Source organism: Nycticebus coucang, unplaced genomic scaffold (assembly GCF_027406575.1).
Source record: "Nycticebus coucang isolate mNycCou1 unplaced genomic scaffold, mNycCou1.pri scaffold_57, whole genome shotgun sequence".
Taxonomy (NCBI): domain Eukaryota; kingdom Metazoa; phylum Chordata; class Mammalia; order Primates; family Lorisidae; genus Nycticebus; species Nycticebus coucang.
In genome coordinates this window covers 585,447-613,203 of record NW_026515585.1, presented here as the reverse complement: position 1 = coordinate 613,203, position 27,757 = coordinate 585,447, and the positions used below count along the sequence as shown (strand labels likewise).

General features: G+C 43.3%; 1 long non-coding RNA gene across 1 annotated transcript; it reads right to left on the bottom strand.

Moving 5' to 3' along the window:
• Positions 1 to 7,448: 7,448 nt before the first annotated feature.
• LOC128579485 (uncharacterized) lies at positions 7,449 to 9,884 on the bottom strand. The gene is made up of 3 exons (XR_008378165.1): positions 9,627 to 9,884; positions 9,373 to 9,497; positions 7,449 to 8,635 (listed from the first exon to the last, which is right to left on the bottom strand). It is a non-coding gene; the product is annotated as an uncharacterized LOC128579485 (long non-coding RNA).
• Positions 9,885 to 27,757: the final 17,873 nt, after the last annotated feature.

The window sequence follows — 27,757 nt, the reverse complement described above, 5'->3', positions numbered from 1 at the left end:
AACACTTAGAGATCTAAAAACAGATCTGCCATTCGATCCTGTAATCCCTCTACTGGGCATATACCCAGAAGACCAAAAATCACATCATAACAAAGATATTTGTACCAGAATGTTTATTGCAGCCCAATTCATATTTGCTAAGTCATGGAAGAAGCCCAAGTAACCCATCGATCCACGAGTGGATTAATAAATTGTGGTATATGTACACCATGGAATATTATGGAGCCTTAAAGAAAGATGGAGACTTTACCTCTTTCATGTTTACATGGATGGAGCTAGAACATATTCTTCTTAGTAAAGTATCTCAAGAATGGAAGAAAAAGTACTCAATGTACTCAGCCCTACTATGAAACTAATTTAGGGTTTTCACATGAAAGCTATAACCCAGTTACAACCTAAGAATAGGGGGAAGGAGGATAGGGAGAGGAGGGAGGAGGGAGGGGAGAGGGGGGTAGAGGGAAGGGTATTGGTGGGATTACACCAGCGGTGCATCTTACAAGGGTATATGTGAAACTTGGTAAATGGTCTGTGAAGCTAGTGAATGATGCCCCATGATTATATTGATGTACACAGCTATGATTTAATAAAAGAAAAAAGAATTGGGTTGGAATTGTGTGCATGTGAGTGCTTTGAGAACGACCGAGATGGGTAACAATAGGTGGGGTTCACCCCCCCTCCATTCATGGGGTGAAACAAATGTGTGAGTGTGCCTTTCTTTCCTGCTCCAACTTTGCCTCCTGGCTATTATGAGAGAAACTGGAAGTTCCAGGTTTTCTGCTGTCTTTGGTGGTGACTTGAACAATCTTCCTGACTTGGCCATGTGGGACTTGGGGGGGGGGTATGAAAAGACATTAGAAAGAATGTTGTTTGTTACCGGAATTTCTTCAGTGAGTGTTTGGTCTCAGTAATTTGAGAATTGTGCCAGCGGGCCACAGATCAGTGATAAAATGGCATTTTGTTGGACTGAGGGGCACGCAGTGAGAGTGGAGAGTGCCAGAGCTATTGGCAGAGGGGTTGGGCCTTGAAAAGTGTTGTGGTTTAGGCAGTCCAGTGAGCTCTGGATGGCCCTTGGAAATATGGGGAAGAGAGTGTAAATTTCATGCTGAATGAGGCTGTATCCATATAAGCAACAGGTTTCCAAGGTGAACAGCCTCTGGAAGTGGGGAGGAGGCCCAGGTTGGAGGTTCCCTGCATAAGTCCTTTTTCTAGGGGTAAATAATTATCTCTGAGAGATATTTTGTCCAGGACTTGGTAGATGGAAAAATAACTTTACAAACTGAAAGGGTGTTCTATCAAATGAATCAATGCAGCGCCTCACCCTGGGCAAGGTTATTAGGTCTTTGTTGCAGTTTTTGTCTGGAGAGGGGATTAAGGTGTGTGCTCCTTAGGGTGGAGCCTTCCAAAAGATTTCGGCTGCTTTGTTTATGACCTTGCTGGGGCTCGGAGGGTTTGTGCCTGGAGATGGGAGTCTGATGTCTAAGCTCACCTGAGCCTGAAAAATGGGGGTTCCCTTTCCAGAGTGGGAAAATCCTGTATCAATCTTATATCTCATAAAATGTCTCTCATTTGTAAAATGTAATAATTTGGTTGTTTAAATTGTTGTGGAAACTGAATCTTTGTCAAAGAATAAGATTCTTGCCTTTTAAACCTTCTAGTTATCAGTTTGGCCGAGTGAATGGGTGACTTCATGGTAAACTGGGATCCTGTTTTGTGGGAAGTGAGTTTTTGAGTAAGAGAAATTAAACAGAAAGGAGAATGGCATTGTGTAAAGAAAGAATCTTGTGTGATAAAATTTGCACTGAAAACAGAATGGTTGTATAAGAAAGTGAAAGGCAGGGAAAAAGTTAAAGAAAGTTTAGAATGTTTGTAAGTGGTCTGTGTAGGTTAAATGAAGCTCATAAAAGAGAATTTGTGAAAGAATTTACATATGATCCAGTTGACTATTTATTTCCTTTAAAATCTTTTGGCTTGTAATTTTCTTTAAACAAATGTTTTAGGCCTTTGATATTTGACAAAACTTTCAAAATAAAAACTCTAAATCTGGGGCTTGGAGCCCAAAGGGCAGTGGTTGCAACGCTGGCCACATGCACTGAGACTGGTGGGTTCAAACTTGGCCAAGGCCAACAGCAAAAAAAAAACACAACTTTAAATTTAGTCTTCTTGAAATATTAAGACCACTGAAAGTCATGGGAAAACAAATTAAACTTATTTGATTTATTCAAAATATATAGGAAACTTTGTCAAATATGAAATGGTGATTAATTTTATGTAGGTTATGGTTATATATATGTTCCAATATTATAAAGCATGGGTCTGTCCTAATGTATAAGACATTGGTCTGTCCTAACATATATTGTTGGTAATAATTTTAATTCATCTAAAAAAGAAAGTATTTTTTATGTAACTGGCTGAGTCCAAAGTTTATCCTAAAAAGAAAAAAAAAATATTAAGAGAGGCTGACAAATTCTCTCAAATTCAAATTCCTGATGTCTTTGGAAATTGAATACCGCCAGACTAAAAAGCAGATTTTTAGAACGTTCATTGGAAAGTTAACATGTCTATGAGTATTGCTAACCTAACTCAACAGAATAGAAATCGGTTAAGCGGATCTGGGCTAGTTTGAAATGGCTTTTTGGTCAAAATATTGTTGATTCTTTCTGTGTTCTGTTTTCCAGAAGTCAAGAAATAATTTTCTGTCTTTTGAGCTATTTGTAGTTTTTCAAGCAATGTGTGTACTTATGAGCAGAGTTTGAAACATGTATTTTTCTCTCTCCTTGTTTTCTCTGGAATTTGCAAGCCATTTGTATGTATTCTTAATTTCTGACAATACAGTTATTTTCATAAGTTCAATAAGAATCTGTTTTGTTCTATATGACATGATGAAGGCACTCATTATTTTACCAAGGCTTTGGCTGGAATAGCATTTCCAGAGGTGTCCAGACTGCATTAAAGAATTAAGGTTGACTTTATAAGGCCAATAAAAAAAGCCCTTTGGAAAACTGGCCAGATACCCATCAGTAACATTTCCTGATCTCTGGTAAGTAATGAAGGTCGCTTGCTGACGGGTCCAGGAATCGAAATGTGCTTGGGGACCTCAAGAGAAGAGGGATTTACCCAATACATACAGGTATCTAATGGCACAGATAAAACTTGGGCTCTGAAAGGCTTTCAAAAAGTCCAGCCTGACATTCCTTATAAAAGGTTCCAGCAAAGCCAATTTTAAAGGAAAGAAGAGCCTAGATGGCTAATAATTAATTATTCTTACTGCACTTTATGGAAATAATCAGACCCCATATACTGAAGGTACAGTTTATTTTGGCAAATAAGTTAGTTCTACTATAATTTGCCTTTAGTAAAGAGAGAAATTGGAGAGAGAAAAATAGTTTAAAAGGAGAAAAAAGAGGCTGTGGTCCACCTGTATTTAGATCCCAGCCTTGTCTGTACTGTCAACTTATAAAATGAGACATACTCTGTTGAATCTACTGTCAGCAGAAGCCAAGCGGCCCATTTGTCTGGACTTAAAAGATGTATCTTTCAGTATAAGGCTGGCTCTGGGAAGCCAGAGGCTGTTTTCTTTCCAGTGGGAGAGACCAGACATGGAAACAGTGCACATGGACCAGGTTGCCACAGGGGTTCAAAACACCCACGATTTTTGGAGAAGCGCTGGCTTGTGACCTCCAGAAATTCCCAGCTGAGGAATTAGAATGTGTGCTGTTCCAATATGTCGATGACCTCCTTTCAGGACACCCTACCCAGGAGGGCTGCACCCAAGGCATGGACTATCTTTTATGACATCTAGAGGTATGTGGCTATAAAGTATCCAAATGGAAGGCCCAGATTTGCCGGCAGCAGATACGTTATCTAAGATTTACTGTCAAGCAGGGGTAGAGGTATCTAGGCACAAAATGGAGGCAGGTCATTAATTGCCTCCTCAGCCCCATGAGCCAAAAGCAGGTTTGGAAATTCTTAGGCCCGGTCGGCTTCTGTCATATTTGAATCCCCAACATTGTTGTCTTAGCTAAGCCCTTGTATGACGCAACTAAAGAAGAGAAGGAAGAGCCCTTGGAGTGGGAAGGAGAACAGGAATGTGCCTTCTCCCAGCTAAAGGTGAGGCTGATGGCTGCACCTGCATTGGGACTGCCAGACTTGGCCAAACCCTTTACTCTGTATGTCTCAGAGAGATAAAATGGCTGTGGGTGTGTTAACCCAGCTGGTTGGGTCCTGGCCAAGGCCTGTAGCTTACCTCTCTAAGCAGTTGGATGGAGTGGTAAAAGGATGGTCACCATGCTTACGGGCTCTACCCGCTACTGCTCTCCTTGTGCAAGAAGCTGACAAGCTGACTCTAGGACAGGATCTGAGTGAAAGTACCCCACTCTGTGGTCAATTTAATGGACACTAAGGGACATTTTTGGCTCTCTAATGCAACACTCTGAAACAAGCCACGCTCCTTCCAGTCAGTGAAAGAGAGACTGAGCGTAACCTTACGGAAGTTATAGATAATGTGTACTCTAGCAGACCTGACTTGCGTGACCAGCCCTGGACAGATGCAGATTGGGACTTGTATGCAGATGGAAGCAGTTACATGACGGTGCAAGGTGAGTGGAGGGCTGGGTATGCAGCGGTTACCTTAACAGAGACTAAGCCCCTACCCCAAGGAACATTGGCTCAGAAGGCTGAGTTCATTGCCTTGACTGGAGCCTTAGAACTAAGTCAAGGGAAAAATTTGAATGCTTTTCTGACTCTCCAAGTACGCAGGGCATTGTACAAGGAGAAGGGACTATTAAATTCTGGGAAAAAAGGACATTATGTATCAGTAAGAAATGCTCCAATCGCGAGAGGCAGTATGGAATCCCCAAAAAGTGGCAGTTATGCACTGTTGTGGACATCAAAGAAATGCTTCCATCATCACTAAAGGGACACTGGGGTTAGTACTGAGGCAAAAAGGGCTGCCTCCCAGCCATACCAGGTGTCGCAAGTGACTCCCCTCATCCCATGGGTCCCGGAACTCACTCTATCTACTCCAGGGAGGAGAGGGAATGTTTGGCAGCAGAAGGGAGCCAGGAAGCAGAGGGACAATGAATAAAGATGCCAGATGGACAAGTAGCAGTCCCCCAGATTCTAGGAGCCACCGTGGTGACAAGAGTGTTTGATAAAGTTGCTGGGCCAGTACTTCTACATCTCCCACCTGGCATCCCTGGCCAAAACTGTCAGTCTACAGTGTATTACCAGCAGCCTGTTCAACGCGTGCCAAGGACTAACAGTACCCCGAGGAATCCACTCGTATGGAGCAACGCCCTTCAAGGACTTCCAGGTAGACCTTACTGAAATGCCCAGGTTTAGAGGGAACAAGTACTGGCTGGTGATGGTCTAGCAGACTTGGAATAGGTAAAAGCCTTTCCCACTGGGATAAAAAGGACTCCTAAAGTAGTAAAGTATTACCCGGAGAAATCGTCCCATGGTTTAAGTTACCACTCTGTTTAAAAGTTGATAATGGGCTAGCCTTCATAACAGAACTAGTGCAAATAATAAGCTAAAGCTTTAAATAATTTATAGGCCTCAAAGCTTATACAGGATAAAGTGTATGAACAGGACCATAAAAGCAGAAATTGGTAAACTCTGCTAGGAAGCAAAGCTTAACTGGATGCAGGCCTTGCCACTGGTGTTGTTCAAAGAGGTCTCTGTCAATTCTCTGCAATTTAGCAGGAACTCCTAAAAGAACTAGAAAAGTCTGAACTGAATAGATAAAAACCCTAGAAAGAGTAACAAGGAAAATCTCCACTGGGATAATTAACTGTGTTCTGTTTAGTCTTTTCTGTCTGTACATCCTTTCTCTCTGGAGGATCAAGGGGACCCAGTCTAGGTCTGGAATCAGTACCTGGTCCCCCTGAAACCAAGGTAGAAAGAAATTTACACCATCATCCTGACCACATGCACAGCAGTAAAGGTGAAAGAAATACCTGGAATCATCATAGCTGGCTGACTAGGGCTTCACTGCTTCTTGGAAAGTAAAGGTAACTTTTGAAACAATCAACATGCCATGCTCCAGCCACATACTGGGAGCTGGCTGGTCAATGCACAGCTGAAGCTTGAGTTAACTCCTCAAGGGACTTTTTGGACTTTGAACTTTGGAAACGTGGGGGAATGTCACAGGGAAACGTAAAAACTCATATATATATTAGCCCACCACCATGGTACTATTAAGGCCCGAGTAGAGAACCCAAGAAGAGTCACAGTCCCTAAAACCTCAGTGCTGAAAAGTAACTAATATTGGCACCTGCAGAAACAAGCTGATAGTGAGACCTCAAATTAAAATATCTTGGAATCTCAAAAGAGGGGAATGAGAGAGGATAGCCGCGAAGGGTGAGGTCTAGAAGAACAGGTCTTCTCAAGGAGACCACCAGGATACATATGCAGGGTCTGCTCCACGGTGACTCAGCTCTTGGGAATTTATAAACTTAACTTCCTGAAACTTGGAAATTTCTAAGTTCTGTGAAATCCTGTAGTTCTGTAAGGGTGGAATAGCATCTCCCGCTTGATTCAAACTGGCCAATGAGAAGGGTACCTGTGGGGTGGAACTTTTTGACTGTCAATAAAAAGAGAAAGACCAAGGCAGTCAGGGAGCACGGCTGTTTGGAATTCTTCTATAAGCTCCCAGCTGGTGAATAAAGCCCTTCCTCTTATAAATGTGGTGTTTGGGTGCTCTTTCTCTGCTTTGGGCCTTGTCTTTCTGCAACAATAAGAGAAAGGTTATTTCCAAATACCACGTGAATGGGGGGAAGCATAAGAATGAGTACCCAAAGTCTCAGTGATGGTCAGTGACTTTTAAAGATGCTTTTTAGAAAGAAGAGAGGAGAGAAACTGGAAAGTATACATGTATCAAGTGGTTGCTATGGCGGGAGAGTGTAGATGAGTGGAAACAGATTGATTTGTAAACTAATGTGAGAGACAGGTATTGAGCTTCAAATGACCCTGGAGCCAGATCTATTAGCATGTGATAAGGAGGCCAGCAGCCTTTTCTAATTTTAAATCAGGGTTCTTGGGTTTTATAGAGGGGAGGCCAGTGCTTTCTGATCATGAATTGCCTTTTAATTCATTTATATATATATATATATATATATATATATATATATACCAAGGAATTATATTTGAGGGTGAAATTTCCTTAGCTCCTTCATTTCTCTGGTCTGGAACTTCCCTAGAAGTTTCAAACATTAAGAGCTGAGGTGGTAAATGTAGAGAGAGAGAAAGCAGGTTAGCAATTTAGTAATAAGATAAGATGTTTGATAAGACATATAATAGTATAAATTAGAGGAGGCACCCATACCTGCCTTGGGTAAGGCACCGGACACATACATTGAGGCTGGTAAGTTTGAACCCAGCCTGGCTAGCTAAGGTAACAATGACAACTGTGACAACAAAAACAACAAAAATAGCCAGGCATTGTGGTGGGCACCTGTAGTCCCAGCTACTTGGGAGACTGAGGCAAGAGAATTGCTTCAGCCCAAGATTTTGAGGCTGCTGTGATCTGTTATGCCACAACACTCTACCAAGGGTGACATAGTGAGACTCTGTCTCAAAAAAAAAGAGACTATAAATTAGGATGAGAATGAATAAGCAGAAAAGAACAGATCTAAGCACATTTCCTCATACCCCCATTAAACCAGTCTCCCATTCCTGGGAAAAGGTCAGTTCAATAGAATGGTTTCACTTCATTAATTTGATGAAGAATGTTTATCTTGTTCTTTAAGAGATGTAGATCAGTCTCTGTTTTCCCTGACTGATTTATGCAAAAACAACATTTTCCCCCAAATAACAGCACAAGCTCTTCTTTGTTGAGCTATCAAAGCATCCAGGATGTGGTGATTTTGAATTACAACAGATGCTAGGCTGTTAATCTCTGCTTGAAGTGTTCCCAATGCCCACATGGTGATGTTTAGCTCTTATTCTATTACCATGGAGAGATTTATGACTGCACTTTCAATTCTGTTAAGTTCCAAATGCTGAATAAAGGATCCTGAGCATTGAAAAGAACTTTGAGTTATGATATACAAGGGGATTTTTTATAATGTCACATTTTGTATGTTCATAAGGTACAACCTTATGAGCAACAGAGCCCAAGATTGTAATTTGACTGGAATTTAAAGTGGAATACTTGGTAATAGAGCGTGTCAGATAGCCAAGACTATAGCATCCTAACCATTTGAGTGGGAACCATTTGTATACCTTATTACCACACAAGATAAAAAGACCAGTATTATTTATAGACAGTCAGGTTAGAACCTGTGACCTTCCAGCCTGGGGATTGTCATGTCTTGTCCTCTTCACTGGCATATTCACATATCAGGTTGTTATGTGTCCCTGAGCAAAAGATATCTCCACAGTTTTTACAGACCAGTTGTCTCACCAGCAGGTGAAGTTGTATGTTGCTTCTTCTCTGGCTGTGGATACCACATATTATCATTCATGCTTTTTCCAGATTGGTTCCACCAGGCACTGACATCAGCAGGGATGAAAATGAATTCAGGTTGCTTTGCATGGTCTAGATCTTGGCATAAACAGCAATCAGGTTGATTAGTTAGTGTGGCCAGGGTTTGAAAGACTGGTGCAAAGGGGTGCTGGGTCAGCACTTGACCTGCTGAAAAAATAATAAGTGTTAGTAAGAGTAAGTCATAGTTTGAAAGAAGAGTCATAGTGTAAGATAAAATGAAAAAAGAGAATGGGATAGATTGAGGCAATCTTCACTCAGCTTCTAATGTGTTATTTCTGAAAGTGGAGGGGGATGTTTAAAGAAAAGTGTTTAAAAGTGACTTTTTCTTTTTTTGAGACATAGTCTTACTTTATTCCCCTTGGTAGATTGCCTCGGCATCACAGCTCACAGCACTTCCGACTCCTGGGCTTAGGTGATTCTCTTGCATCAGCCTCCCAAGTGGCTGGGACTAGAGGTGTCTGCGACCACACCCAGCTATTATTTGTTGCAGTTTGGTTGGGGCAGGGCTCAAACCTGCCATCCTCAGTGTATGGGGCTGGTGCACTACCCAAGGAGCCTAACTAATTAGAATATAAGGCAGTTAGCTGTAGCTGCATAACAAATAACCACAGAACACAGGGATATTGAACAATGAATATTTCTTGTGCATCAGCAGGCTTCCTAGGAGATGTGCTCTCATCTGGCCTTGGCTAGGGCAGCTCAGTGTCACAAATCCCTCATCCTACACAGACTAGATGGCTGGACCCCATATGTCTTCCCAGGGATGACAGAAAGTCAAGGTCAGTAGGCCAAATGATACCTTCACAGCAGCTTGCATTTTGGCTGATTTCCTATTGACCAAAGCCAGACACATGCTGAGCTCGGGGTTGGAAGATTACACACACCTGCTGAGTAGTAGAGCAGTGCAAAGTTGCATGGCTGAGATGGTGGATACCAACAAGGGTGAAGAATCAGGCCATTAATTTCATCATAGTCTGAGTAGTGTGTATGCCCTCTTGTAGTACCCATGCTGTCAACACCAGCATCACATGTGGAAAAGATGGACAACATTGCACATATACAGGCCAAGAGTGAGTGTCAGGGCCGTCCCGGGTGTTTCTCCTCCACTACTGCTGCACCTCCTGCCCTCCTGCTCTACCTGGTGCTGCCTGTAGGTGCTCAGGTCAGGCTGGTCATGGAGGCTCCTGATGCTGGAACTCAGAACGCGCTGCTCAGAACACAGAACTTCAGCGAACACACTGATCCCTTCACCTTGGCAAAGTCTGTAGTCAACACAAACCTCCCAGAGTAGCGGACCCTATTCGAAGGACCTGACTCTGCTGAACTGCCCTCATGGGCAGTTATCTGGACAAATCTGGCCCGCAGCAGCCTGCGCCAGCTCAGGAGGGCGGGGACCCGCAGGAGAGGCCTGACCGCAGCCCACCCGCCCAGCCCTCACCTCCCACCCAGCCCTCACCTCCCGCCCGGCCCTCACCTCCAGCCCGGGTGGCCCATCCTGTCCGCCATTTTTACCCCTTGCTCCCCACTCCTCTGCTCCCGGCCTCCAGGAGGCCTTGCCACAGGGACGGTGGGATGTCCTCAAGGCACTCCATGATGGTACCTCGAAGATGGGATCCCCTTCGACAGCCCGGGTATTCCCATGTGGGGGTACTTCCCAGGGTGTGCTGGGATGGCTTCCCCAAGAAGAAGACCCGGCTACCTGTTCATCATTTCCGGTGGATGGGCCGCCCGGGGACTGTGAGGATCCCCCCTCTTGACAGAAAATGGACTCGTTCTGCAGGACGGGAACAGGTGATCAGCTCAGCACTGTCCTCACTATCACGCGACGTCTCAGACCCAAGTGCCCTCAAAGACAGGATGGAAAATACAGTGAGGGGGGAAGACCAAATATTTGCTGATGGCCAGAAAAATACAAGAAGTTGCCATGACAGCAGTGGGACTGGACCTTCAGCCCTTGAGCCCCTGGTGGCCAAAGGAGTCCGGGCTCCTTTGCTGCCTAAGCCTGAGCGTCTGAAGAAAGGTCCCGATTCCCAGAGCTCAGAGGACCCCTTGAATAAGAGATCGTGCACATCTTGTGCGAGCACGTACACATGTGGCATCCCTGTCCCCAGGCGCAATGCCATTACCAGCTCCTACAGCTCTACCCGAGGCTTCTCACAGCTCCAGAAGAGAAGCGGCCCCAGTTCCTCACCCTCCTCATCCCGCTCCAAGACACAACTGAGGCCAGCAAAGAAAATAAGAGGAGAAGAGCTGGGTCATCATTTCAGTTCCTCAACTCCACTTGTCCCAGACAAGGAGTCCCGGGGAGAGAAGGCTGCAGAAACGACCACAAACGTCTGCAGTTCCCCATCTACAACTCACAGCTCTAGGCCGCGAAAACGGAAGTTTCCGCTGCTGCGCTGTCCGCGAGGGGAACCTCTGACTTTGCCTCCAGCTCCCGACCCTGGCTATTCAGTCACTGCTAAACACCTGGACTTAGAAAAGAAAGCTTCATTCGACTGGCTGAACAAGTTTTTGGCAGACACGACTGAAGACGAGATGATGGAGGTGGACCCACCAGACACTGACACCACCACCGATTCCACAGTCGAGATGATGGAGGTGGACCCGCCAGCAGCACCCCCTGCCATCGAAGACGTCGAGATGACTGAGGATAGCCCAGAACCTGTAGCTCTTCCAGCGAAGACGTTTACTAAATCCCAAGCCCTATCTGCCCCATCCACCACCGCCAAGCAACGATTTCAGTCTGGAATGCTGAGCATTCTACCCCTCCCACCTTCTGCGGCACCTCCACCTTCTGCGGCACCTCCATCTTCTGCGGCACCTCCATCTTCTGCGGCACCTCCATCTTCTGCGGCATCTCCATCTTCTGCGGCACCTCCATCTTCTGTGGCACCTCCATCTTCTGCGGCATCTCCATCTTCTGCGGCACCTGCTGTGTCTTCCTCATCTCCCCTGAGCAGTGTGAGCCGCACCAGGAGCAGCGTGAGGAGCGCCACCACTTACGCTGCACAGCCCTTTCTCTCTGGGGCACTCCCTGCCTCTGCTGACAGGTTTATCCCAGCCCAGATTTCCATCGTCCAGGTTGCCAAGTTTACTCCCAACCATACATCAAGCACAGTCACCACCTCTGGATTCAGCCAGTCCCCTCCCAGTGCTGTTCAGACAGCCAGCAGCAGCAGCTCCGGTGGCTTCCGTACATTGGGCGGCACCCTGACCACCTCACGCCCAGCCCCCACCAGCCAGCCAGCGCTGACCATCAGTTTTGCCTCAAGTGAGAAACCTCCTCTCCCGTCAAATCCAGGAGCCAGTCCCCAGACTGCATATAAGGCCACTGATGGGCCACGACGCCGACCTCCCAAGCGACGCCTTCCCCCAAGCTGTGGAAACTCTGCAGCCGCGCCCCCAGCTAAAAAGCCAAAACTAACCCCAGGCCCTGCTGCCAAAACTAATCCCTGAGAGCCATCTTTGCTGGCAGCTACAAGGTGCAGCCCACTTGGATGTCTGTGCATTTGATAGGATTGGGAAAGACTTCTTATCCCTAAAACATTTCCTTACTTGGCTTAACTATCAGAAGTGGCTCTCTTCCCTGAGTTCCCTTAGGGCAGTGGTTCTCAACCTTCCTAAAGCCGTGGCCCTTTAATACAGTTCTTGTGGGTCACGACGCACAGGTTGAGAACCACTGCCTTAGAGGACTCTTTCTCCATTTCCTGCTGCTTTGTCCCTTGTAGGATATAATCACAGTGTGTGCTGCCTTTGCCATTTTCCTCCTTTCTATTCCGAGTCAAGACCTCATCTCCCAAACTCTCTGCCACCTGGCCCCTAAAGGCTTGCTGGCAAAAGACTGTTAGCATGGCAGAGCCAGGGGTGAGCCACTTCCCTCCATGAGGGCAAAGCTCTCATCTTAGAGCAGACAGGAAACCCACGCCTGCTGTCAGCTGCCTCCTACCCCACCTCCCTGGTGGCCTCATGGGGCCGTTGTCTGCCTCTCCAAGATGATATATAGGAGGCCTTGTCCTGTTACTTGTCTGATGCTCCTGCCTATGTTTGAGGAGAAATTGAATTGTATGAGTGGCGGCATGTTGGGACTTAACTGCTTCAAGTTTTCTAGGGCCCTGCTATCTGAAGGTGGACAGTACAACCACTGTCTGGCTGCAAGTGCTGACCCTGAATTTCAAAAGGTTTTTGCCTTTAAGGGCTGGCAGACCTGGATGGTGGGGGTGGGGAGGCGGGGAGTACATACTTTCCAGTGACAGCTGGGTGCCCGTAAACTTGAAGCAGTTGAGCCTGGCACTCCCAAAATACCAACACTCATACAATTCAATTCTTCCCTGTCCACATTCATAGGCATGAGCGTCACACAAATATCACAGGACAAGGCCACCAACATATAATCTCGGAGAGGCAGACAATGGCCCCATGAGGCCACCAGGGAGGTGGGGCGAGGAGGCAGCAGACAGCGGGCCTGTGTGTCCTGCCTGCTCTTAGAGCTTTGCCTTCGTGGAGGGAAGTAGCTCACGTCTGGCTCTGCCATGCTAACAGTCTTTTGCCACCAAGCTCTTAGGGGCCAAACTGCCAGAGAGGACCGGAGATGAGACATTGATTGAGAAATGGCAGGAGGAAAATGGCAAAGGCAGCACATACCGTGGTCTCCAAGATAAAGCTGAACTTCAAGATCATTTTCAAATAATGAAATCCTACAAGGGATGAGGGAGTATTACCCTCCACTTATGAGACCTCACTGGGGGCTACCTCACCCACACTCTAAGTTACAAAATCTACCTTCCTGAGCCGTACTTTCAGGCTGTATCTTAGTGATTTCCCCTCCGAGAGCCCTGTCCGGTCGTTTCCCCTTTCCTGCTTTATACTACAATCAGATGCTTAGGCCCAGGAGCCCCACTGTCATGCCCATCCTCTTTGGGAGAAGAGTGAATATGAGTGTCATGCCAACTTTTCTGAAGATTGTTCTACGATTGGGATTTTGCCCATCACCTGTTAAGAAGACCAACATTTGGGGTCACATACTAATTTAGAGTATAGTTTGTTAACACTATTTTCATGGTTTTAAGGTGTTTACTATATTTCTTTGAAAGCTGAGGATGCTGAGTGATCTTAAGTGAAATGTTAATACATTTTGTTTGATGTATTAGAATTTAGGGTTATAAAAATCAGAATAGCTGTTCTTAAAACAACAAGAAAAATACCTGTGTTTCTGTCGCCACTTCCAACATACGAATGTTTCCATAGATTGTTTGCTTTATAGCCATCCTGTTTGTGACAGAAGCCCTACTTCCAATTTATCTGTTTCTTATAGAGTGGTTTTGCATATTCCAGTTACCTAGATGCTCTTTGGAGATTTTTGATACCATTTAAGGAAGATGGCTAGATATCTGCTTTTGGAATCAGAAAAAAACAGGAATATTTATTATATTTGTGTATCTGTATGTATTTTTATACTATCTTTGACACCTTACACATTGTTTTCACAATTTACGTTGCCATCACCCTGAAGAAATAAAAGCACTTCCAAAAGGGTTTTTAAAAACAAAATTCTGAGAACAAATTTTAACTTTGTAAGATAGAAATTGAAACCTCAGTAATAACCATCATTGGGAATATTGATATATTGTTTGACAATGTTGCTTCTTCATTTGCATGGAAGTTGACGGTCAGGTACATAAAGTTAATTTTTACTGTTCAGAATAAGTTATGTGAAAAGATGTCATTTTATTTTCAAATGTATGTATTGTAACCCTCAGTTTCAAGCTGTATAAAAAATTAAATTGGATTGTATTACTGAAAAGTGAATTTTGTAATTCTCCTATGTCAAATTATACCTAATTTGGAAAGAGGGAAGTGGCAACCACTAAAAGATGGGTTCTCTTCTCTAAATGGAGGAAAAGTCTCAGCAGAGCAATAGGATAAAGTGTTATGTTAAGTATAAATATTTAAAAAATGAAAATAAAAATAAAAAAAGGAAAAGATAAATACTTAGATGTTCAGGGGATCCCAGGGCCACCCTCACTTCAGACCAGCTGGCTATTAATTTAGGGGCTCCCACAACCACCTTTTTAGTCGAAAAGACCAAATGACTCACAGAACTCCGGAAAGTGTTACATTAGTGAGTATAGTTTCTTAGAGTGAAAGGATGCATATTAGAACTGCGGAAGTAAGAGACACCTAGAGCAGAATCTGGAGCAGGTCCAGATGTGCAGTCTCGTGTCCTGGGAACACGTTCCCCTCCTAGTATCAACAAGGTGAGGCAGTACACACAGAGTCCCGCCAACCCAGCAAGCTCAGTCGATCCCCAAGTGTTCAGGCTTTTTTGTGAACTTGATCACATTGTGTGTGTGTAGCTGACCATTAGCCTTCAGCCCCTCAGGAGGTCAGAAGTCATATGGCATGTCCCAAAGCACCCAACATACATCACCTTCTTAGACTGTCTCATGGCTAAAGCCCCCAGGCAGATAACGATGTTGTGATGAGGCAGGACACTCCAGGGACCTTGAGATTTCCTCCCAGTAGCTGAAGCCAGAGACCAGACCTCTCTCCAGGTGAAGAGAATGTTTTGCCCCACACTGCCCCGCCTGTATCGGGGAAGACATGTTCACCCTGAGCTTGCTTGCCCTGTGTACCATCCTGGTTTTCCTCTCCTTCTGGGCACGTAGTGGGGTTATGCTTCCTTCCTTTAGCCCTTTGAAGACAGATGTGCCCTAATGACTTGCCTTAGTAGGGGAAATGTAAGAGGAAATAATGAGAAGGCAGAAACTTCAGAATCAACATAGGTTCACCATGTTCCCTTCCCTGATCTCAGGAGCCTGTGGAAACAGGTTGGGATGAAGGGCCCATGAGTCTGGGACCCTGAGAAACTAGGAAGAAGTACCCCTCACCAACCCTTGATACACTGTCCACACCAGTCAGTGGTAACCGTTTGTTGTGTTAACCACCTAAGATTTGGGGATTTTTATGGTAGCACAGCATATCCTGGTAGCTGGATATTACACTGTGGTGGATCGTGGGCAAGTTATTTATCTTCTTATAAAATTCCTTGGGCCTCAGGTTTCTTCTTATAAAACGCAGACAGTAGTACTTGCCTTTTGAGGCTACGGCAAGAATAAATGTTACACATTATAGTAGTTTGCTAGAGAAGTCATAAGAAAGTACTACGGACCTGGTGGCATGAACAAATATTTTCCTAGAGTTCTGGAGGCTGGAAGTTCAAGATCATGACCGCAGGATTGGCTTCCTCCGAAGCCCTCTCCCTGCCTTATACATGGCTGTCTTCTTCATCCCTCTTCACATAATCATTCCTTTGTGTGTGTCTGTGTGTTCATGTCCTAATCTCCACCGTATTTAAGGACAACCGTCACGTTGGATTAGAGTTCACCCTAATGACCTCATTGTAACTTCAATACCTCCTTAAAGGTCCTTTGTCTACGTACAGTCACAGTTTGACATACTGAGGGTTAGCACGTCAACATATGCTCTTCAGGGGGGCACAATACAGTCCACGTTACAGGTGGAAAACAGTTACAGTAGAACAGTACATGGCACAGTAAATGTTCAAGTCGGTTAGTGACTATTGTGGTTGATACCCTAATCTTTGTTCATACTGTTGAGAAAATATGGAGAAGACTTACTTTTTATGGAAGAAAGTTGCTAAACTGTGTTTGATATTATCACTAGTTAATGAATATATAATACACGAACAGTCATGTAAGCTTAGGCACAAAACATTTTAAAAATACAAACAAGCCACTCTGAAATTGCTATATGCCATACAAGCTGAAATATGATATTCTGGAAAAAATAAAACTAGAGACAGTGAAAATATTAGTAGTTGCCAGGGGTTGTGGGGAAGGTTGGGAAGAACAGACAGAGCACAAAGAATATTTAGAGCAGTGAAACTACTCGGTATGATACCATAGTGGTGGATACACGACATGTGTCCAAACTCAGAGAATGTACAATATCAAGTTGTTGCCTTGATGTAAGCTATGACTTTGGATAATAAGGGCATATCAATGTACGTTATTCAATTGTTCCAGATGTGCCTTTCCAGTGGGGGATGTTGGTAGTCTGAAGGCTCTGAGCGAGTGGGGACAGGCGCCATATGGAACTCCCTGTTCAATTTTGCTGAGCACCTGACTTTGCCCAGGAAATAGTCCATTAAAATGTAATTAGTATGTTATTAGTAACATACCAAACAGTTACTAATAATTGTAAGGAGAGAAGAATAGTTTGAAGATCGTCTTGGTTACATATTGCGATGATGTTTTGGGGTCTTTGTGGATGTATTTTTGTGTGTGTTCTGTGTGAATCTGAAATTGGGAAAAATATGTAAGTTAACAAAAGTAACGGATGACTGGCTCTTCTGGGAAGCAATAATCAAAGACATAGGTGGGTGGTCCCCATCCTGTACTTCCGCCTGATGCTCAGGAAAGGATGGTGAAACCTTCACTGCTTGTTATTAATCTCTGCCCGGTAACATCTCTAAGAGCTGAACCATGCCAGAAGGGCCTGACTCTTGGAAGGAAGCACCGCACCTTGACTAGTAACACCTGGCTGGATCAAGAACTCCAAACACAACGGTGCCTCTGAGAAACAAAGACTTAGGAAAGACCCTCTGTATGTGTGAACAGGTGTTCGGGCGACCATGGGAAGGGTCACTGGAGGAAGCCCCCACCTGGGCCAGAACTAACAGGGAAGGACTTCCTTAGAAGCCACCAGAGACCATAGGCACGGCACAGTGAGGCCTTTTGAGTCAGGACAGAAGCCCACTGGCCCTTTCCCCCTTCCAGTAATTGCAATATTTTCTAAAACGTGGCCATGCGTTGGGCTTCCACTGGGGAATCTGGTGTCACAGTCAAACACTGCACCTCAGATGTCATTTAGGCTTTTACCCATAGTTTCCATGTGTACAAAATGGAGGCAACAGCATCTGTCCTTCAGGATCCGTGTACGGATTGCCTGGCATAATGAGGGTGCTTAGCTGATGAATGGATTAAAGTATGTCTTCAAGCAGTGACCACCCATAGGCTGAACTGAAGGGATTTCTGGGTGAGGATGTGTTGAGGATAAAGGGGGGCAAAGAAAGGAAGGATGGACATGCCTTCCATGCAGGAAACAGGGCCTTTTGGACCTCCTGGTTCTCTGTACAAACACCTGTACGTGTTTCAAATAGCACAAGAAAAATATAGAAATATACCCAAGGGTGAAAAATAGGCTCTTCAGGTACCAAACAAAGAAGGAATTGAAGGAGCTATGATGGTCCTCTGGTGTGGCAGGCTAGGGGTGTGTTATCCTGGGAGAGCCCCCAATGGCTAAGATCATTCAGAGATGAAAGAGGAAACCTGGGTCCTTTGAGGATTTAGTAAATAACTCTTCTTCTTTTATCTACAGTGAATCTTAAAAAAAAAAAAAGCAACATTGCCTAACTCCCACTAAGGCCTTTGAGCATCCCTAAGTAATCTGGGCAGCTGCTGATTTCTATGTTTTCACCAGCAAACTTCAGCCCAGGACTTACTTGATTAACACTAGAATGGGATGTAAAACCCCTCATGTCCCTCTCTGCAATTTCAAATTCTCATGAAATAATCATTCAAGTGTGAGAATCTGTATGCCTATGGTCACTCATAGCAACATTGTTGAGAATGGTGAAAAACGGGAAACACCAACACGTCCGCTAATGGGAAACTGGTTAAATGCATCCTATTGTGCTGTTATTAAGGTATTGCCTGTGAGCTCCAAATTCATGCTTCATTGCCTGCTCTATGACAATGGACCTGGACCTAGGAAACTGTTTTCCTTTGCCAGAAGCAGGGGTGTCCAGAACTGTCAGCAGAGGGTACTATTCTCCTCCCATTCCAGGGGTGGCTTGCTCACCAAGCTCCTGGAGAGCTCACTGCTTACTCCAGTGCCTGGCCCCAAGCGGTTTTTCTTTCTGCTGCCTGAGGGGCTTCTGCTGTTTCCACCTTTCAACCCTGACCACATTAGGGTAGCCAGGAGCCCCAGATTGCGTGGGCCTGTGTTGCAAGGAATCTCTGCCCTTCTTTGGTGGTCAGGCTAGCCTTTTCTAATCATGTGCCAGGATCTCAGGCTGAACGGAATCTGAATGTCCAGGCTGCCAGATAAAGATAAACTGCTTCAGCCGCTAAGGACAATCAGGATTCATCAGATGATACTGACAAATCCAACTGCTGACTTTCTATTTTTACTTTAGCTCCAATTTTACTGTGTTCAGACATCTCCTAGGAATCTCATAAAAGGTACATTCTGGTTCAGTAGCTCTGAGGTGGGGCTGAAATTCTGCATTTCTATAAAGTTCTGAGGTGATGTGGAAGCTGCTGGTCCACATACCATCCTTAGAGAAGTGAGGAGTTAGCTTAGCTTTGAGCTCATTTCTGTAATATAATCTTTTCTTTCCTTTTTTTTTCTAACAGAACCTGCTGCTGAAAGCCACCACCTGAGTGCAGAATTCCATCAGGAACAGATGAATGCCAAGTTCCCTTTGTTAGTATATGAGGAAAGAAATCAGAACGCTCTGGATTAACAACCATCCCCAGCTGATGATGACCTTTGCCACTAAGTACACTAAAACAAGAGAAAATTATTTTCAACATCATATACCTAAGCCCTCTTTCCCCTTAACCCACACATGTTCTTCTGAACCACAGATCAGCAGTCATCGAAGTGTATCTGTGAATATGCTCCCATCAGTTTGGGTTTTATCAAAGTATGATCCAGTTTGTTTCTCTGTAAAAGGCAGAGGGGTCAGAAATATTGTCCCATTGGTGTCATATTGACATGAGGTGCAAATGAACGGAATCACTGTTCCTCTGACATGGAATTTGCCTTATTATCTCCCAAAGCCTAGACTCACAATTGATAATACAAATAATTAAAATGTTCACATTCAGATGCAACGCCTTTATCTTTCAATTTTGTATTTGATCCTTAGGAAACAACCAGTAAGTAGCAAATTATCTTCCTCAGTTCTTTTATTTTTAGTATGTTTTTTATATTTTTTTAAAATACTATGAGGTTACAATATGAGGTTACATTGTTCCCATTTCAGGGTAAATTTCCTGAAGAACTTTGTTGAAGAGCCCCTCAAAGGGTGTGTTATACACCCCGACAATGTGAACATTAAGTGAGATCCTGCCTCACGCTCTCCCTCCTTCTGCCAAATGCCCACACCTTGCTTCCCTCTACTTCTGAACTGGACTATATTAGTCTTTTATTAAACTCTACATCATTTACATTTACCTGGATGAATGTATTCATTCTTCTTAGTAAAGTGTTGCAAGAATGGAAAAATAAATATCCAATGTACACCATACATTGCATCCTAGTGTGCCAGTTATTAAGGTCGTAAGAAATCAATATATAAACAATTACATGCTCATAAGAACCATTTCTGATATGTAATCTAATCATAAGACTAGCCAGTCCTATGTCAACATTAATCCAACCTTAGCATAAACATAGTAAAGCATTCACCACACAATATGACATTGGGAGGTTCTAAGTACATCACCTTGCCCCACTACAGCCTCAGTACGTGAGCAGGCCCTCATGCAATATCTTTTAGTGATATGGACCAAGACACAGCTCCCCTTCAGGGCTGTTCTGACTACAAGCACTTTTCATGTGTATGCACACGATGTCTGCCTCCTGCTTGCACAAGTCTTTAAAATGGGAGACTCTGTCCTACTCACATGGCAGGCTTCAGCTCAGTGCCTGACAGGAATGCATAGTGGTAAAGACTGTGGAATCCAGCAGCACCTGTGGCTCAAAGGAGTAGGGCACCGGTCCCGTATACCAGATGTGGTGGGTTTAAACACAGCCCCGGCCACAAACTGCAAAAAAAAAAGAATGTGGACTCCATCCAGACTCCCCACCTTCATAGGCCCAGCTCTCACTCTTACTGAGGCATTCATCTTACTGAAACATGGCACTGTAAAGGCATCTATACTTCAGTGGATTGTTATAAAGATTAAATGACCAGATAGAAAATGCTGGCAACTAAGATGTGCTGTATAAGACTCAGAAATGATTATCAGCAGATATGTAAAATAATTAGTCTTTCAGAAACAAGAAGAGGATCACATTCATCAGATTATATAATATTCGTTTCTCAGATTATCTTGTGTTTATGGATTTATTGTATTTTCATTATTTACACACACCAATCGATATGTCATGCATGTAAAAAATTCATTCATCAGAACAAGGATTCATCGTTCCAGGATTGGTCACTTTCCAAACACTGAAGATGAATCTGGAAAGAAGAGAAAGAAGGTATCCACAAATGAATTTGGTATGACTTCTAGCCTGAAGGAGGAGAAATAAGGACGAAGAATTCTATTGCAGTGCAGAAGAGGCAAACCAAAACATGTGCATGCTGATCATCACCTGTGAGGGCTTCTGTTTGTCACCTGCCCAGCATCTACTCCTATCAGCTGGTATTGGAAGCCTTATTTCATCAGGGAACGTCCACTATGCTCAGTCCCAACGCTTCACAGGGGCTGACCTCAATTAGATTCATCTGGGCTGGTGACTGGACCTGGCTGATCTGAGAATTCAATCCCTCCACAACAGCATCTGGTTCAAGAGCGTACATGTGCCCAAGACAGGGCAAAGTTTCAATTTGGAGACTTCTATGCACATGTTGAAAGTAAAATCCTTCCATTACTTGATGACATTACAACTGTAAGGCTTTAAATATGCAGTGGAGCCATCCCTGGAGGGAAACTGGCCAAAGAGAAGTCAATACAACAGAACATAAATCAAAGAGATTGGGGTGGAGGAGAGAATAGAGATTGGGTTCTTACATGGTTTACCTTGATCTAGCTATGCCTGATTGACCGGTGGACTTTGTTTCCCCTGAGCCACTGAAGTACTTTGTTTTACTTATTCCAAATGGGTTTCTGCTGTTCTAAACTTGAAGAATGCAAATAAATAAAAAATGAAAAAGTTCTAAATCGCAAACTATTTTATTCAGCCTTGATTAACATTACTCAAAAGTGCTTAAAAACAAAACAAAGCAAAACCCCAAACCACAACACCATCCATCAGTATCGTATTTCAACACGACAGTACAAACAAAACCAGTAGAATAAGCTCTCAAGGGCAAAAGCTTTAACGACTTAAGCAACAAAAATGGAGTATAGAATTATAACTCATAACATAAGCTAAAAATCTTTGAGTCCATAGATATTTACTACATAGATAAATTAATAAGTGGGGGAGAAGAGAGAAATCTTTCATTTTCAATAAATGGTGTAGATATTGTACCCTAATACTCGGGACCACAACGCCCCATTTCATAAGTGTGGGCTTGACATACTGACTTCCTTCCAATGAGCACATGATGGAAGAGGGAACAAAGAATAGCTTGACATTGGAGAAATCACACAAACACTATGGCAGCATGATGAGCAAGGTCCATGTCAAGAGTCATAGATCATGTTGACAGTATGTATCCTGATACAATGTGATGAAAGTGGCACTTTCTATCTGTGATCTTCCTCCCACAAATGGATACTTAATGATGTTATCAATATTGGTTTGTTAATTAAAACAAATGTACCATAAAAGTTGTTAATGTAAGGATTACATGACATCTGTGCAGGGGGTATTTGAAAACTCTACATTATCTGCTGAACTGCTCTGTAAATATCAAACTGTTCTAAAAGGAAAAGTCTGTTGATACTGTAATTCCATGTACAATACCATCAAAAATACTAAATACGTAGGATGAAGTTTGAAAAAAGTTGTGTAAGACCTGGACACTGATAAGATATTACTTATTAACACTTGCAAAAAGTGAAAAATTTAACGTAATTTTTACAAACAATAAATAGACACACTGAGACAAAAACAAAACCAATGATTTCTGCTTCATTTAGGCAGTTTGCAAGTAAGTCATGTCCAAAGACATCAGAATTGCATTTCAAGCATCCAAATGAAATAGTGGGACGTAGAGAGAATATTGATCTATGTATGGTTAACTTGTGTTCATTCACAGTTCATTGAATAAATTTTTTTTTTTTTGCAGTTTTTGGCCGGGGCTGGGTTTGAACCCACCACCTTGGGCATATGGGGCCGGTGCCCTACCCCTTTGAGGTACAGGCACCACCCTCTTTTTTTTTTTTTTTTTTTGTAGAGACAGAGTCTCACTTTATGGCCCTCGGTAGAGTGCCGTGGCCTCACACAGCTCACAGCAACCTCCAACTCCTGGGCTTAGGCGATTCTCTTGCCTCAGCCTCCCGAGTAGCTGGGACTACAGGCGCCCACCACAAGGCCCGGCTATTTTTTGGTTGCAGTTTTGGCCGGGGCCGGGTTTGAACCCGCCACCCTCAGTATATGGGGCTGGCGCCTTACCGACTGAGCCACAGGCGCCGCCCGCACCACCCTCTTTTTATTAATTTTAATTAAAATCATAACTATACATTTATGTCATGATTTGATATACAATGTGGAATGCTTAAATTAAACTGATTAAGATCACCATTACCTCATTTACTTGGTTTTTTGTTTGTTTGTTTGTTTATTTATTTGTTGGGGGGGAGTTAAGACATTTAAAATACACTCTTAGTTAATTTGAAATATACCCTTGCATTGTGCACATTAGGTGAGATCCCACCAAATGCCCTCCCTCCTCTGGCCAATTGCCATCCCTCCTTCCCCTCCCTTATCCCTCCTCTCTCCTCCCCTTCACTAGACTATATTTGTCTTTTATCACACATATGAGTCTGTAAGTGTTTATACATTGGTTTCATAATAGTACTGAGTACACTGGACACATTTTTTTCCATTCTGGAGATACTTTACTAAGACGAATGTGTTACACTTCCATCCAGGTAAACAAAAAATGTAAACTCTCCATCTTTTTATGGATGAATAGTATTCCATAGTATAAATATACCACAATTTGTTCATCCAAATGTGGGTTGATGAGCATTTGGGATGCTTTCATCACTTGGCAATTAAGAATTGGGCTGGAATAAACATTCTGGTGCAAATATCTTTGTGGTAAAATGATTTCTGTTTCAGGGATCGTCAAACTTTTTAAAGAGGGGACCAGTTCACTGTCCCTTTCAACCACAATCTACACTTTAGAGACTATCCACTTACAAATACTAGTCACCACAAGATATCTGCATTTACAAAAACAAAACACATGCCTATATAAAAACAACCACTAGACCAGTGATTGTCAACCTGTTGACCATGGCACACAGGTGTGCCGTGAGAGGATCTGGATCTTAGGTGTGCCATGATAGTTTTTAAATTTCATTATTTTCAAAAGAAGTTCAAAGCACAATTTTTTTTTACTCTTTTTTTGATCAACATAATTTACGTGTGCCACAAAAGTTTAAATATAGATTCATGTGCACCACGAGATAAAGAAGGTTGAAAAACACTGCTCTAAACAAATATCCACTTCTGCCCTCACAGAACTGATTCCAGAGCCCACTATTCAAACTGCCCCCTTTTCATCAAGAAATGTTTAAGACAGTCAATGACTGGGATTCGTGGACCACAACAGAGAGAAAAGGACAGCAAACTCCAGTTAGAACAATACATCCCTCTATCTTCTTAATTAACTGAGACTGTAACAATGACTCAAAAGATAGACATTCTACCCTTCCATCAAGATAAAAATGTATAAAGTTATTTAATTCACCTAATAATAAATATATCAAATTTTATTTAACACTTGAGGTCCCTACACTATTACACATCTTGCACCTTTCATAAACCATATACAAAAACGTACGACACTCACCAGACACACCTAATAAATATACTCAAAAACTACATCTCCCCAACACCTGCCATAGTCATAGACACCCCTTCATTTCTACCAAATATGTCTTCTTAACCATTTTATAATGCCTGCTATGACTATTAGTCTTAATATTCAGATTAGCCACTTGGCCTGTACAAAAGACTCAAATACTACTTCTCAAGCTAGAAACACTATTAACACAAAATGAAGACCAGTTTAAAAAACTTAAAAGATCAAAGTACACTAAACAACACCTTACTAAGTTATAACCATAAATGACAAAATTTCAAAGATACATATTATTTTCTCTAATGATGCCCAGTCAATTAAAAAATACAAACTATTAATAATATAATCCAAAACATCACTCAAAAGAAAAAATTCTTTAACACTAAAATACAAACACGATGGTCCTAACACAATAACCACGTTGGGAAGGGGGCTCCTCCTGTTACTCTATTACTAGAGTAACAGGAGGGGGCTCCTCCTATTACTATCTATATTACTATATACAAAACATGCCTGCCCTCCTGTCTCTTTGCTCATTGTATTAATTTCCAACTAAAATACCTTATGATCCCAAAATTAATACTTGAAATCATAGCCATTGTTCCCATGTCAAAAAATCCCCAAAATCCATACATACAAACCCAGAAACAAAACTAAAAAGCGATAATGGATGCGATTATCCTAAACAACCACTACCTACTAGACACTACTAGACAAGCCCTGATGAAATCAGATAAGCCTACATGCCATTATCTAAAAATGATGTGTTCACTTCCAAACTCTACTATCATAGAGTTGGTAGACCCCATAATACCAAAGACAAAGGACACTCTATACATGCAATAAAATATTAACTATAAATTTAGTCTAAATAAAAATACTTTAAAAATATAACCACTTTAAAAACACAACAAAAAAATTTTTTTTTCCATTTTTTTCTTTTCTTTTTCTTTTTCTTTTTGGCCAGGGCCCGGTTTGAACCCACCACCTCTGGTATATGGGGCCGGTACCCTGCTCCTTTGAGCCACAGGCACCACCCAAAACAACAAAAACAATTTTTTTAACCTTAGAATCTATAGACAAAGAGATCTACTTAATATATACTATGCTAGTTAATAACATTACTTCTAATTTTACTATATATAAAAAAAAGTAACTTCCAAACACCCTCCCCAGAAGAACAGCTCTTTAAAAAGACATCCTTGCTGTTTGAAATTACTGATTTTCTATAAATAAAAATAAAATATTTTATCTCTTATCCACTCTTCCATTATTTAATTTAAATGACAGACTCATTAGTCCAACAACAGCCACACTCACACACAGGAGCAAATGGCAAAGCAACAGTTGCAAAGCAAGTGGCACTGACAAGCCTGAGAAGCAGGTGTACACAGACTGCTGGGACTTGCACCTCCCTGAGCAACCGCAGGTGATGAAGCCAAGTGAGCCCCAGGATTGAACTGTCAGATAGGAACTGGATATTTCCTGATTTGGGAGTCAACGGCCACCACCTAGGACAATGTCTCTGCTTTGGGTCCAACACCTGATAGTACTTTATGCAGTGGCAAATCTGACATAGCAAATGAAAGGCAGGATAAAGAACACGTTGTGCTGCTATTTTGAGTTCCTTCCCTATAAGTATAAAATAATTGGAAGTAAAAGACTTTTTTTTGAGACAGAGTCTTATTTTGTGACCCTGGGTAGAGTACTCTGGTGTCATGGCTCACAGCAATCTCAAACTCGGGCTCAAGCGATCCTCCTGCCATAGACTCCACCCCAGTAGCTGGGACTACCGGCATCTGTCACCAGCACCAGTAAGTAACAACTTTTACAAACAATCTTGTCAACACCCTGTCAGTAAAGCAGAGATGACATCAAACTTGGTTGCAAAGGCCAAGCCCGACCCAAATCCAGGTCACTACAGCTGGGGAACCAACAGTCTGATGTCACTTCAGTGTGGAAAAGCCACTAAGTGGATGTCACACCAGCGGCCACTGCAACCCATGTGTGGAGGACCTCAGTGTGGTGGACAGTGTGGTCTCCGTTTCCATTTTCCATATGGACACCCCCTCCTGGATCTCTAACCCTAACCCTCACCCTACGCCCCTAAACTTTATCTTGCAGGCCTCTCTGACCATAATTACCACCCAAACAGGACCCTAACTTTAGCCACACCTAGGGACCCAAACCCTCTATCCCACAGGTTCATCTGAACCAAATTATCATCCAAAACGGAGCCCTGACCTGAGGGGCCTGAACTCTCTTCATGCCGCAGGCCCCCCAGACATCAACCATGAGCCAAAGTCAGGAACGAACCCAGCCCTCACTCCAGGGGACAGAACGCTCTTCATCCTGCAGCCACCATCCCCATCACCCATCACGCCAAGCCGAGCCCGAGCCAGCGCGAACCCCAATGGCCTCTGCGCCCGGTGCGTAAGGACCTCGGACACAGCGCACTCTCCATTTTCAACACAGAACCTCCCCCTCCCGGTTCTCTGAACACCAGCTGCCCCTGGGCAGGCAGGGCTGGGACAGGAAGGTCACACTCACGGTTGGAATCGCAGAACCCCGGTGTCCTGAGGGCGTCGCGCTGAAGTGGTCACCCGGCCTGGTCCCCTCGCAAAGGGCAGAGCTGAGGAGCTGTGCGTTCTGTCACAGCCACAACGCCCAGGAGCAGTCGCCGGCCACAGTCGCTGTAAACTCGCTCCTGTAATTATTAAGTCAAGAAATGGACTACACGAGATGAGATGGCATGTAGCGAAGATCTTTATTTAGGGGTTTGATTTTATACCTTTATAGTCATGTACACACTTGATCTATTATCTATTAGTTTCACCATTACCTCAATTTACCTATCTGAAATCAACTAAAAGGGAAATATCCTGTTACCACATCAACACAATCACTTTTGTAGTAAACATCTTCTTCTAGACACTGACTAACCTCTGGGCAGGTGTGTAAACAAAATCATAAAGAAGAAAGTAGCCACAGGGGAACAGAGTTAATAGAAGAATATCTTCAAGCATTCACTCAGTTTACTCAGTATGAAGTAACGACTGTGTCTTTCCCTCAGGGCAGAGCACCTATAGACCTCTGACAATATGTTGTTAACATATGTCAACCGTCTGGCCCGTATCTCTGAGGAAGGGTGGCATGCTTTTTGATCTCAGGCTTCACGAGGTGTACAGCTTCAGAGAAATGGCTTATGGAATTTATAACTCCAGGGAAGCCAATTCTGCATGTAACCCAGGGGGGCCCAGGTCCCTTAAGCCTCTGGAAGAAAAGCAAGTCATTTTAAACTCACACTGAGTTCATTTTGTGTGCTTGATGTAGGATATGTTTATTTCTAAATATTATCCTAGAGTCCCAGCCCTTAAGTAAGCTGGGGCCTTGGTGTTAGCATCACAGCAAGTATGGCGGTATCAGCCATCTAGCTAAGTCTTGTTTGGTGAGCCTAATCC